Genomic DNA, 14,661 nt, shown 5'->3' with positions numbered 1-14,661 from the left:
GACCCAAGGAGCTGAAGGGTTTTGCAGCCCCATAGGAGGAACAACAATATGAACAAGCCAGTACCCCAGCGCTCCCTGGGACTAAACCACCAATCAAAGGGTACATATGGTGGGACTCATGGCTCTAGCTGCATTTGTAGCAGAGGATGACTTAGTCAGTCATCAATGGGAGGAGATGTCCTTGGTCCTGTGAAGATTCTATGCCCCAATATAGGGGAATGTCAGGGCAGGCCAGGAAACTGGAGTGGATGGGTTGGTGAGCAGGGGGAGGGGGAGATAGGGGGGTTTCGTGGGGAAACTAGGAAAAGGAATAACATTTGAAATGTAAATTTAAAAAAATCTAATAAAAAACCCAAACAAGACAATGTTTTTCTTTTTGCTATTTCATCATAAGAGTATATTATTTTATACATTATTTGACATATACTTTTAACCATTTTCACTTTTGTAATTTTGAAATAATCATTCTATTATTATTCTTGGGGTGGTTCATATACTAGTACTTTATTTACTTTATATCACACTCTCATTTATCTAACTTCTTCCCTGTTCCCTCCATTCCCTCTCAACTTCTTGATGTGTTCTTTCATTGATATTGAAACAAATATATATACATGTTTAAACATCAGTATGTATAAATAAAAAATCTAAGTACATATAGAGTTACATACACACAAACACACACACACACACACACACACACACACACACACACTTGCACTCACTCATGTGGGACTGGCAGATCCATCAGGGATCAATTGTAGAGAAGCCTAATCTGAACATAGATTGCTCAAAAGTAAAAAAAAAAAATGTCTATGAAATATTTTAATAGTTACTAAGGTACTCCACATGGTTTCTTTATATATTCTTACATTTTGTTAACCAATCTATCTTACTTTGTAGGAGGCCACAGGCCCTTCCCTGGGCTACCCGAAGCCACACTCTAAAAGATGGCACCTGTTGGCTTTGAAGCTTGTGGTAAACAGGTCCATATTTGGTGGTAATATGTTCCCACTCTTCTGGTTGGCTAAGGCCACGCACCTGATGAAGTGATGTGGCCTGCCGCGATTGGAGTGGATATGAGAGTATAAAAGGGTTTGTACCCCGGGGCTCGGGGCAGATGAAAAGAGAAATGAAGATTGTTCAAGGTTGCTGAATAAACTGCTGAGAGAAGAACTGGTGGTTGCGTCTTCCTTGCTGGTCAAGAGAGGGTACAACAAATGGTGGCCCGTAAGGGGACCGGACTCCCCAACCAAAGAGTTCAGAACTTTCAGTAGTCAGTGTTTGCCGGCAGGGTAAGTTCATGGTAAGTGAGACTTACAACCCCAGGAGTTTGGGGAAAGACCTTGGGGGAAGCATAGAGGCTAGAGCAAAGATGCCAGGAAGCAGGCGCTAAGCAAAAGTGAAAATAAGGTAAGGTCTTTAAGGATCCCAGAGCAGGGATGAATTTTGAAGGATCCCAGAGCAGGGACGATTTAACGAGGTTCTCGATAAGGAGACATAACAGAAAGCTCCCGGTTTTTGGGACAAGTAAAGCTCCCGGTTTTGGGGTCAAGTAAAGTTCCTGGTATAAGGACAAGTTAAGTGCCCAGTACAGGGACGAAGTTAAGTGAAAGTAAGAACGTTGGTGCAGCTGCTAGCAATTTGGACTTTAATTAAATCTTGCCTGGCAGACAGGAGTGGAGGGTATGCTGCCAAGTTAGAAAAGTTTTCCTGTGGCCAGGCTAGGTATTTTGAAAGAGATTGCTTTCCCAATTGCCCAAGGCCAACTACTGTAGCTCCTGTGAGACGTCCAAAATTATGTCCATGGTATCATAAAGGCTCATGCAGCAGAAGCAGAAAAATGCAAACGAGTAGCCAGCAAAAAAAGAAAAAAAGGCTAAAGAACAAGAGAGTGAGGAGGGAAGTTTGGATGAATCATCTGACAGTGGGGATGAAGTGACTAGCATGATATCTAAGTTGAGTTTTAAGTGAGGAAGGCCACCTGAACCCTTGGCATCTTCCTTGCCCTCACCTCCACTCTATAATGGGGAAAGAGGAAGTGAAGGAAAGAGCAGCCACCATGCTTCATTATAGTGAAATATGCTTTGAGAAGTTGGTGCCTTCCCAGTGTTTCAAGATAAGCAAGGGCAGCGAAGAGTCAGTAACTATCTATCTATCCATCTATCACCTTTGCTGCATGTCACTTCCTCTGCTTTCAAGGAGAATATTCCAGACAGTGTTACTTTCCAGTGTAACCATAAGCCTGCTTAGCTTGGGGTAAGAATTAGTAGAAAATGGTGCTTCAACAAACCGTTGTTGTGGGACCCTGACCCATGTTTGGGCCAGCTGCCCTCATTACCACTTAAATCAAAGCAGCTGACTCAACTCCCTTGTTAAAGCTCAACTCCCTTGTTAACTCTCAACTGAAAACTGGATTCTTATTGTAGATATTCTGGAGCAATTAATCTTTGTGTCAGGTGTAAACAGTGCTTCCAAGATACTGCCTTCCATATATTCAAATCATAATGCTAAGTGTAACCTCTGTGTAGTTTCAGAATCTTTCTCATGCAGCTAATTTGTCCTGCGAATAAGGATGAAAGGATTACAGGCATATAACATTCATGTGGAGATTGCCACCGCTCAGCAGTGGTTGAAGATGATCCAGAGGACCTTCATCTTCCTCAAGGATTGGGGATGGATGGTCTTCTGGAGAATTTTTGTTGTATGCATGGTATATGTGTCAGTTGCAGCGTGCACAGGCCCACACTTCTGCCTTGGTGGTGCAGGCCTTTGCTGCCATGGAGGCGGGACAATCACCTCAGATTTGGATTGCTGCCATAAAGAAATAGCCTTGCCATTTTTCTATCTTGCCATGGGATGCTAGGCTAAGCACTGCACAGGGGACAGCTAGTGACTTGTTTGGAGTCCTCTGGAAGGTATGTCTAATTGCTTGAGGGTTAAGTGTCCAAGTGTCCTTGCCCCAGAAAAATGACATGGCAGCTGGCCAAGGCCTCCCCAGGTGGTGAGCCTGGAGGAAGGCTTTGTGTAAGGCCCCTATGTTTGCATATGGGGAATTAGACCTCTACCTTTGCCCATGCAGTAAAAGCAAAAATGGGGGATATGTAGGAGGCCACGGCCCCTCCCCTGGGCTACCCAAAGCCCCACCTTAAACGATGGCACCTGTTGGCTATGGAGCTTGTGGTAAACAGGTCCATATTTGGTGGTGATATGTTCCCGCTCTTCTGGTTGGCTGAGGCCGCACACCTGATGAAGTGATGTGGCCTGGTGCGATTGGAGTGGATATGAGAGTATAAAAGGGCTTGTACCCCAGGGCTCCGGGCAGATGAAGAGGGAAATGAAGATTGTTCAAGGTTGCTGAATAAACTGCTGAGAGAAGAACAAGTGGTTGTGTCTTCCTTGCTGGTCAAGAGAGGGTACAACATTACTTAATCACTAGAGTTTTATACTTGATTACTATCTCAAACATAAACTTAGTTTATTCCAACAGGCTCTTCCTGGAGATACAAACCACTCTTAAGGTCAGGCCCTATGCCAAGCAGCAACAGCCAACAGGAAGCAAACTCAATAGCATTTTGAAGAGTTTTGTTTTATAATAATTTGTCAAGGCCTTTTTGTAACCTGACAAGTACCTTGTTTATATATTACAGTTTCATGTTTTATGGCTTTTATGGGATTTCTGTGTTTGCAAATATATTTGTCTCTGAGTCTAAATGTGTTTCTTGAGATTTTTCTTTGGGCTCTTCTTTTTGTTTGTTGTTTGTTTGTTTGTTTTGTCCCAGTGTTGTTGTTTTTATTTCTGTTTGTTTGTTTGTTCATTTGTTTTTTTCAAGACAGGGTTTCTCTGTGTAGTCCTGGCTGTCTTGGAACTCACTCTGTACACCAGGCTGGCCTCAAACTCAGAAATCCACCTGCCTCTGCCTCCCAAGTACTGGGATTAAAGTTGTTTGCCACCAATGCCCAGCTCTGTGGTTTGTTTTTATCTAGTTTTATTTAATTCTTATTAATATTTCAAGATGGCTTTTTTGCATGATATTGAAAGAAAGAGAGAGAGAGAGAGAGAGAGAGAGAGAGAGAGAGAAGGAAGGAAGGAAGGAAGGAAGGAAGGAAGAAAGGAAGGAAGAGAGAAAGGGCTTATGAAAATAGTTGGGTGGGTAGAGAAAATAGGTAGGATCTGAAGGGACTTTGGTTTGGAAAACATACACAGAATATAGTTAAAAATATAAAAAATGAAGTTCATGGAAAAGCATATATGTAAATGTTTCTTGTCCATGTACTTATATATAGACATACATATACGTTTAAAAATAATTCAGAACAACTCTTCACTGATTATTGTTTCTAGAATATATGTGTTCTCACATGTACCTTGTCCCTCCTTCTTGTTTGTTTCCCTTGTCCAAATAACTTTTAAATTCTGCATTTACTTTATACTACTTACATGAATGACTGCAATTTTCTTCATTAGATCTAACATATGCAGATATTATTAAATACATGTAAAATGCTTACAACACTGTGTGACACACAGTAAACAGTCGTAAAATTATATGTGTATATTTTCCCAAAGGATCTCTTTTATTTGACTCTAATTTCACTGGAGATGGAAACATTTGCTACTAATATTACTCTTATTTAAATGTTTAAAGACTACTTAGATACTAAATTCTGCACACTAGAAAGTATTATTCAAAACAATACTGAAACAATTTGAATTTTATACACATTTGACCACACAACAACATTTGTTTTGAAGTATAACTAACATATATGTCCTCTAAATAGGCTAATGGAATTTACTAAATTTTCTATGCAGCACTGTGCTTTATACTTCAGAGAAAATACTATTTGCAATGACATTTTAAATGTTTACATGATTACTTTTCAATTATTGACCCTTTATATAAAACTTAAAACAATGTAAGTCTTTTCATTTTGTATTTTTCAATTTAAAATGAAATGTTGTTTGTCTTATGTTTAAAAGGCTAGGAGATAGTTATGTAGGCACTCAGTAGTTATTTAATGGGTGAATAAAAGAAAGGTGATTATAAGTCAGGATTATACTTTAGATGGATTATACTTTTCATTGAGGTCAATATGTCATTGCAAATTAAAAGCTGTCTTCAGAAGTACGTTAAGACAGTGTTAATATTTCTCAGAAATTCAGTATTTGAAGCTTGTAAACTTTCTGGCAGAACACCCCCCTCACCCCCACTGCATCCCAAGCTCAGTTCAATTCAGTGTTTATTTTTTGACACACAGTGCTTCAGAGAGATAACCAGATGTAAATGAATCTTTCCCTTTTTTAGTACACTACCCTACCAACTTATAGATGTAGTTGAAGGACAGCAGGTCTGAATTACCTGCTTTTCTCAAATGCACATGCACCTTAAACATTCCTAATTTAGCACTGTTCCAAAAACAATGTTGTCATGGTAAATTTAAGCAACTGGACTATGTCAAGAATGTCACCAGGTATTTGACCATAATTCTGTGTGTCTATAGTGATGTGAATTTGACACCTCTTAACTTACTTGCAATCATCTATTACTCTGGAACACGCAGCTTCATAAAGCCCTGAATTAATCTTTAGGGAGAAGAATGCCTAATAAAGAACACAATAATGTGCAGCAGCTCTGGCAATAAATTTGATGAAAGGTTTCCTGAAAGCCACGGCAAAGGGTAATATGAGTCCACTTATTAGCTCTGTGTTGGTGTTATTTATGTTCTGTGAACCATGGGGAGATAAGAAATTTTATTTTGCTGCCTAGGGTCCATCCCAGGGTCTGGGCATATTAGTTCTTTGGGACTAGTGTTTCTATACTGAGTCGTATCTTCTAAGGAAATGTGTTTCTTTGTTCACAAAAGATTCTTGCAAAACTTTTGTTTGTGTTATTGTTTTTGCTTTGTTTGAGTTGTATTTAATTCTTTCCAACTTATAGTTCAACAGTGTATTGGCACCTTGGGAAGTTTTAAAAGTAGAACAGTGAATTGCATAAAATCCTTCAATAATTTTCTATGAAACATGCTGTGGAAGCATAGAGTCAAAATGAAAGAGTACAGAATCTATTGGATATATTTCTTGGAATGTTCTCTCCTAGATTAACATCAACTTAATATCTATTGAGATTTGAAATTATATAGTTTCATTATGATGTGTATATGTTGGATGATATTGAAGCATTCACATTTGATAAATCTATTTTTACTAATTATTTCTAATTGAATTATTTTCAGAATTGATTTGATAGAATAATCATTTTTTACACCCTATGCCCATAATTGTCTGTAGTTCATAACAAGAGCAAAAAAGGAGAATAATAATTCAGATATATGGTGATATTAGATATCCCATTAGCAATTTCATTGAACCTTAGCAAAATACCAAACCTATACATATTATACTATATTATTTTCTTTTAGGGTAATAATTTTATTTTTGTGAATTTCACAAAATATATTTTATTATATTCAACTTGTACTTCTCTTCTTCTAACTTATTCTAGATCAATCTCTCATTTCCCAGCCCCAATTTTTGCCCCCTTATTTAATACCTCTTAACCTTCCATTTACATTGCCCATATACTCAGGAATCCAATGTAGTGGATCATATACTCAAGTGTATCAGGGCATCTACTCGATGCTCTAAAGTTTACTTGATCATATTCAGATCTGCCTTGTGTAGACAATTGCAGCTTCTGAGATTTCATGAATTCAGTGGCCTTTTCATGTCTGGTCTACTGCTTCTCAACATCTAATTCTTAAAATGTTGCAATGGTCCCTGAGCTTTAATGGAAGGAATAAGTTAGATGGTATAGCTCTGCCTGAGGTCTCTTGGAACAGTTACTTTCTGCATTTTGACCATTTGTAAGTTTCTTAGGTAATATTCTCCTGTGTACAGGGAGGCTTCTCTGATAATATTTGAGAGCTGTACTAAAAGTTCACAGCTGGATAAGATTATTGCAATGAAAATGAATGATGTCTTCAGCAATAGTGGTTTATTATCACCTTCTAGTGGGCAAACAAGAGCAATGGCAGTAGCCTATAATGTTTTGGGGTCATTGGAAGATGCCGATCAAGAAATAATGGAAAGATATATGTCATTTGGCATTTAGCCTTTTATTTGGCACCCTAAAATCTAGTATTGGCAACATACTCTTTGTAAGTGAAATCAAATTAAACCCTGAATATTGACACACATGTATACATAATTGTATAGGTATAAAATATTTTGTTTCCTAATAGAGTTATGGTATACTTAGACAATGAATTATTATCTATTAAGAAAAAAATTAAATTGTTAAATATACAAATGGATCTTGATATAATTCTTAACAAGTTAACCTAGGCCTATAAGGGGCAATATTACATATTTTTCCTCATTTGTGGATACTAGCTTTGAATATTCAGATATGTTGCATTTGGAAAACACATGAGGTCAAATAAGAGTATATGATAAAATGGTTTAAAGAATGATAAATAGAGCAGGCTGGAATAGTAGGTTAAAAAGAAATATTGAGATAAAACGAGTTAAGTTTGGTTGGAGGTCTGGACAGTATTATAAAGGAGGTCATGTGGGGAGGGATAGATGACACTAAAATTTTCACAAAATTCACATGCAAAGCTAACACTGTAGAAACTGTCTAACATACACATAGATATACAGAGAGAGAGAGAGAGAGAGAGAGAGAGAGAGAGAGAGAGAGAGAGAGAGAGAGATTGCCTTATAATCTATAACATATAACATTTTAATGATATCCCCTACTAGATAGGAGAATCTAACAAAAAAAAAAAAAAATACCAAGTGCCAGGATTTGGTTACCTATTTTAGAGAGGTCAGTCAGTAAGTTCTCATAGATCTCTAATCATTACAGGTTTTTGCCATTGTTCTTGACTATCCTCTAGAATTTGAGACTAATAACCTATTGCCAATGACACCATTTACTTGACCATGGAGAAGTTAAACTAGCACTGACCTGGAAACTTTTCCCATTATGTATAACTTTCATTATTCTGAATGATGCTCCAAAATCTACTGAGGAACTGAAAAAGTAATTGGACATACCTATCTATGAATCCTGAAAGCTACAATAATGACATGCTTAAGAAGATCTGCCATTGGTAAAATAATGAAATAGGCATCATAAAAGCATCCACGCACTACAGGGTTGCATGTAGATTCTGCTTCACAAGACGAAACCCATACATATCATTAATTTGCAGTCAAGAATATATTACTAGATAGACCATGAGCCCTGAGAAGAGCGTACTATTACTATGCTGCTAAGAAGATATAGTAATAAGCCAACTACTGATATCTAATGGCTAAACTCATAGATTAATATATCGCTAAACCCTCATCTGAGAAGTTTCTGTTTGAAGTAGCTGATGATGAATATGGTCATTAATAACAGGATAATGCACAGACAATAAGAAACTGCAGCCTATAAAGTATCTCAGACCTAAAGGGAACATATATACTGCACAAAATGCCCACATCCTGTCAAGACTCCTCCATTGCTGGTGGGATTGCAAACTGGTACAACCACTCTGGAAATCAATCTAGAGGTTTCTCAGAAAACTGGAAATAAATCTACCTGAAGACCCAGCAATACCACTCGGGAATATACCCAAAGGATTCCCTACCATGCCACAGAGGCATGTGTTCCACTAGGTTCATAATGGCCTTATTTGTGATAGCCAGAAACTGAAAACCACCAAGATGTCCCACAACAGAAGAATGGTTAAAGAAAATGTGGTTCATTTATACAATATACTCAGCTATTAAGAACAAGGACATCCTGAGTTTTATAGGCAAATGAATGAACCAAATATTAACCCAAGTAAGGTAACTCAGATTCAAAAGGACATGCATGGTAAGTACTAACTAATAAGTGGATATTAGCCAAAAAAGGTGCTGAATACCCAAGATATAGCTCACAGAACTCACGAAGATCAACAAGCTGTAGTGAGCAAGTGAGGACACCTCAGTCTCACTTGGGAGAAAGAAGAAAGCAATCACAATTGGGGAGGGAGAGAAGGACCTGGGAGGGAAAGTGGATGGGGGGTAGTAGAGGGGAGAGGGAAACCTGATCTTGTATTGGATGAGGGAAAAACACTGAAGCCCTGAGAATCAGAACAGCAGAAAGAATCAAAACAGGCAGTCTCAAGAAACAAGAGGTTGGGGGACCCTCTAGAATACACCAAAGACCTGGAAGGTGAGAGACTCTCAGGACTCAAAGGGAGGAAACTTAGACGAAATGCCCAACAATAGGGAGAAGGAACTTATAGACCCCAACTCCAACAGGAAGACAGGGCATCAAGTGAGGGATGAGGTTGCCATCCCACAGTCACATATCTGACCCATAACTGTTCCTGTCTGAAAGAATTACAGGGATGGAAATGGAGAGGAACCTGAGGAAAAGAAGGTCCAGCAATAGGCCCAAAGTGGGATCCAGCTCAAGGGGAGGTTCCCAGGCCTGACACTATTACTGTGGAACACTACCAAAAAGGGATCACGACTGCCTTCTAAAAGTCCCAAGCAGCTGAAAGAGTCAGATACAGATATTTGCACCCAACCAATGGACAGAAGCAGCTGACCCCTGTTGTTGAATTAGGGAAGGCTAAAAGAAGCTGAGGAGAAGGACAATCCTGTAGTAGGACCAGCAGTCTCAATTAATCTGAACCCCTGAGATCTATCAAACCCTGGATCACCAAACAAACAGCATACACTATCTGATATGAGGCCCCCAACACACATACAGTAGAAGAATGCCAGGTCTGTGTTCATTCAGACATGATGAACCTAACCCTCAAGAGACTGGAGGCTCTACTGCATGCACGTAGAAACAGGGGTGTGAGGAGAAGTTGTGAAAAAGTCTGAGGGGAGGTCAGCGAATGGAATATGGAGTGTAAAATTAAATTAAATTAATTTAATAAAAATAGAAAAAACTGAGAAATCAAAAAAGTAGTTGAAAAATAATTGTGGAAGAAGCAATAAAAAGATTTAAGATCTAGATGCAAAAGCAGTGAGGCAGAAGTGGGTGAGTATGGAGGAGCACCTTCAAAGAGGCAAAGTGGGGAGGGGAGATGGGATGGGATGGGGTGTTGTGTGTGGGGTAACCAGGAAGGGAATATTATTTGAAATATAAGCAAATAAAATGATTAATAATTCAAATTTATTTTTTTTTTAAAAAGTAGAAATTTGATCCTGTAATGTTTGGGTACAAGTCATGATTTTCTTTCCATAATGGGGTTGGGAAATCAAAAGAAAACAAATAAATACTGTATGAGGAGAACAATAAATGCCCCAGTGAAGGGAATGCCAGGGCAGGAAGACAGGTGTGGGTGGATGGGGGAGCACCCTCATATAAGCAAGAAGAAGGGGATGGGATCATGGGTTTTCAGAGGGGAAAGTAGGGGAATGGGATAACATTTAAAATGTAATAAAATCTACAACCAATTAAAAAGGAGTGTAAAAGGTGTTGGAGTTGGTGGAAGCATCATCTTCTGCATGGGCAGCCCCATATATGAATTCACAGCAGTTAGAACAACACATACAAAACCCATGGTAGATCAAATCAGAACACAGAGAGGGACTTTAGCCAAATAATCCCACCCTTAAACAAGCATCTACTGACAACTGTTTCCTGAGAGGAAAGGAGGAGGCAATCTTTTATGGAAGCCAAAGTAACCCACACTCCGTGGATGACCCCACATTCAAGCATATTTGACAACAATTTGTTTTAAACGGTTTAAAAAGTAAAGACAAAGGACACAAAGTACCCTCCATTGCCTCTTGCTTCCTCTTACACAGGAGATCTAATGAAAGGGATTTGATTAAGAAACCCCAGATAGTGATGAATGCTGCAATGTATTTTTCTCTTTGTAAAAATGGCTGTCTAATAGTCTCTGATTTTTTTTTATAATCTGCTATAGGAAGGATCAACTTTGTTGATGGCTGAACAAGTGATTGATTTATGAATATAGCAGAATATCATTAGGAGTCTTTTTATCATTACTCTTAGTACAATATGATTTAAAATTTGTACAAATGTATACTTTTAGTACAAATACTAATAAGACCAGTAGTATTTGGTTTTCTAATAGATCTCTAAGCTCTCTAGTCTCTAGTCCTTGGTCTCCAAAGCATTGTGGCCTTCCAGTGGAGGGAGGGGAACACCAACCGACCCATAAAACCATCAACGTAAAATTTGTTCTGTCTGCAGGATGCATGGGGGTAAAGATAAAGCAGAGATTAAGGAGATGGCCAAATGATGATTAGCCCAACTTGAGACCCATCCCATGTAAGAGCGGAAACCCCTGACACTATTAATGATACTCTGCTATGCTTACAGACAGGATCCTAGCATAACTGTTTCCCAAAATGTGTTATCCAGCACCAGATGGAAATAGATGCAGATACCCACAGCCAAATCCCAGGGGGAGATCAGAAAGTCTTGTAGAAGAGTGGACAATAGAATTAAACCAGGCAGATTGGTCAAGCACAGCACAAGAAGATCTACAGAGTCAACTAATCTGTGTCCATGGGGGCTCACAGACTCAACCATCAACCAAAGACCATGCAAGGACTGGACCTATATATTTGTAGCTGATATGTAGCTTAGTCTTCAAGAGAATCCCCAAATAATTGAAGTGTGGGCTGTCTCTGACTCTGTTAAATGCCACTGTATCCACTTCTGCTAACTGGGGTGCCTGGTTGCTCTTCTGTAGGAAAGTGTTTCATCCTACTTCAACTGGATGTTCAAGGGGAGGGTAGGACCCAAGGGGGGCTTCCTATTCTTATCAGAGAAGAGGAGGGAGTAATGTAGAGAGAGAATTTTAATTGTGTAGACTGGGAGAAGACGGGAATGTGAGGGCTATAATCATGATACAAAGTAAATAAATAAATTAATTAATGAGAAAATAAGAAACTTCTCACTACTGCAACTACTACAACAAAAACACTGACACTGATGACAACAAAACCAGGCATGATGGTGCATGTTAATTATGTCAGTTGATTTTTCAACATCTCTGGAGAGTACAGCAGTCACAGATCACAATTTCAAGGCCAGATTAAGATGCATAAATCAAAATTTTAAAAGGGAATAGAGGTCTTCCTCAGTGGTTTAGTATTTGCATAGCAATACAAGGTCTTGTCGTGTCCTGAACTACCAATATTAGATAAATAAAATAAAGGTTAAATTTAAACAAAGCAGTGAAGTATAGGTTGAAGAAATTGCCTATAAAAATAAAACAAACAAACAAATGGGGACCATATTATTAGAGTAGGGCTTAGGAAAAATATAAGAGAAAATTATATGAAAATTATGCAAAATAATATGTTAAAGCAATGGGGAAATATGGATTATTTTCTGAAACAGCCAAAAGTAAGAGGTCTTTATATGCAAATACAGGCTTGGTTGGAGAAGATACATCCAAGTGAATTATCTAAGAATGATTAGTATTTAAACCCTCTGAATCTTTATAATATTGTTATTCTCTTTTATTCATTCATTGAAATTTTTATGTTTGCATTCAATGTATAATGGTCATACCAGTCTCCACTACTCTCTTCCAATGACCTGTGGAACTAACTCCCATATATTTCCCTCCCAACATCTGATTTAAAAAAAACATCAAATGCTAAAATAATTTAAAAATAGAGAAAACGTTAGATGTTTTTAAATGAGTAATGATTGCCTAGTTTTTTTAGTGTTTTCTTTAATATTTTCAATGAGCATATTTTAGGGAAAAATAAGTTAAGGACAGATAAATCCAGGGATTTTAATTTAAGTAAATGCAATTTAGGAACATCATAGGAAACATATTAAGTAATATGATATCTTCACTTATCCTAATTCTATATTATATTATTTAGTATTATAATTTTTTTCGGTGTAATGTAAATTAAAAAGAATGAAAATCAGTATAAAAGAAGTACATTACTAAAGTAGAATTTTGCAACTATTTGTATGTCTGTGTATTTTGAAACACAACAATTATAATAAGTTATACACACACACCAAAAACCATTGTGAAACTTAACTATATAAAAGATTAATGATCTGCCGAAAATTTTTTGTAATGATATTATACTCTCCAATTTGAAGTGTTTCACTCAAGAAACATGTTGTGCACAGCACTTTAATTCCCCCATTGATGTTAACATATAATCTTTTTCGTTGCACATTTTATGGCTAGCAGGTGTAATATTCCTGGTACATTTGTGCTGTTTAAATTCCCCTGAAAAGAGTTGAAGGTAAAATGATTAAAGTTCTTAGGTCTGAAAATTTGATGGCTCCCTGATGGGCTTCATTTCCAAGGAGACTGCATACCTAGTATCTCTTTGCTGTTGTAATTTAGAAACATTCAGACCAAAAACTCATGAAAATGAAAAAGTATAGGAAAAGACAGATCCAGAATGTTTATTTACAGCTTAAAATTCTAAGTCTGTTTTATATAGCAAATAGAATTGTGCCAAAATTTCTTTTATGATCTAAGTTCAATCTCATGTTTTATTTGCTTTACATAACTGTAGCTAGATGCTGCGCTGGTTTTAAGAAGGTTTGGTACAATAACTTTTTTACAGAAATTATAGTCATTTTTATGCTTTTTTTCTTTTATTTTATTGTATATTTTCTTTATTTACATTTCAAATGTTATCCCCTTTCCTAGTTTCCCCTCTGGAAATGTACTATCCCATCCCAGTCTCCCTGCTTTTATGAGGGTGCTTCACTACCCACCCACCTACTTCAGCCTCCCTGCCCTGGCATTCCCCTACACTAAGGCATCAAGCCTTCAAAGGACCAAGGGCCTCTCTTCCCATTGCTGCCCGACAAGGCCATCCTCTGCTACATATGCGGCTGGAGCCATGAGTCCCTCCATGTGTACACTTTGGTTGGCGGTTTATTCCCTGGGAACTCTGGGGGGGGGGTATGGATGGATTACTATTTTTATTTATAATAAGGAATATTCATTAACAATAAAATATGATAATGGAAAGGAAATGTGTACTCTCAATATTCATAGCAAATGGTTGAATAGGTAGATCAATATGAAAACTGATGCTATGGGCATTATTGTTGAAATTTTGATGTCAATTTGACATAAGCAAAAGTCCTCATAAGCATTTCAATGATATATTATATATGTTTTTGGACTGAGCTATGAGCACATTAACGGGGGTTTGTCTTATGTATGTATATTATGGATGACACAATTCCCTAGGTAGGGAAAAGCATAAGCAAGCAAACATCTATCAATTCATTTCTCTCTGCTCTTGACCATTATGTGCTTGTCTGGTTGAAGTTCCGGCCCTGACCGTTAAAAAATTAACTTAAACCTAGAACTACAAACCTGAATAAGTGTAATTTTTCTTCTATATTTTCATTTGTTATGGAATTTTCTCAATATAAGAAAACTATCTAAATAAGTAAATAACTAAATAAAAATACAACACAGGGTATTTAACATGAATTCTGTTTGTCATAATGAAGTGTGTTAACAGACAACTTGCCTAATTGAATTTATATATGAATATGGATTAAATATATATTATATGAAATTAGATAGATAGATAGATAGATAGATAGATAGATAGATAGATAGATAGATAGATAAAATTTTAAACCTTTTAAATTTTGGCAGATCCTTTTT

Source organism: Mus pahari, chromosome X (genome assembly GCF_900095145.1).
Source record: "Mus pahari chromosome X, PAHARI_EIJ_v1.1, whole genome shotgun sequence".
Lineage (NCBI taxonomy): Eukaryota > Metazoa > Chordata > Mammalia > Rodentia > Muridae > Mus > Mus pahari.
The sequence above is the reverse complement of the archived record's forward strand: the minus strand, read 5'-3'. Positions refer to the sequence as shown.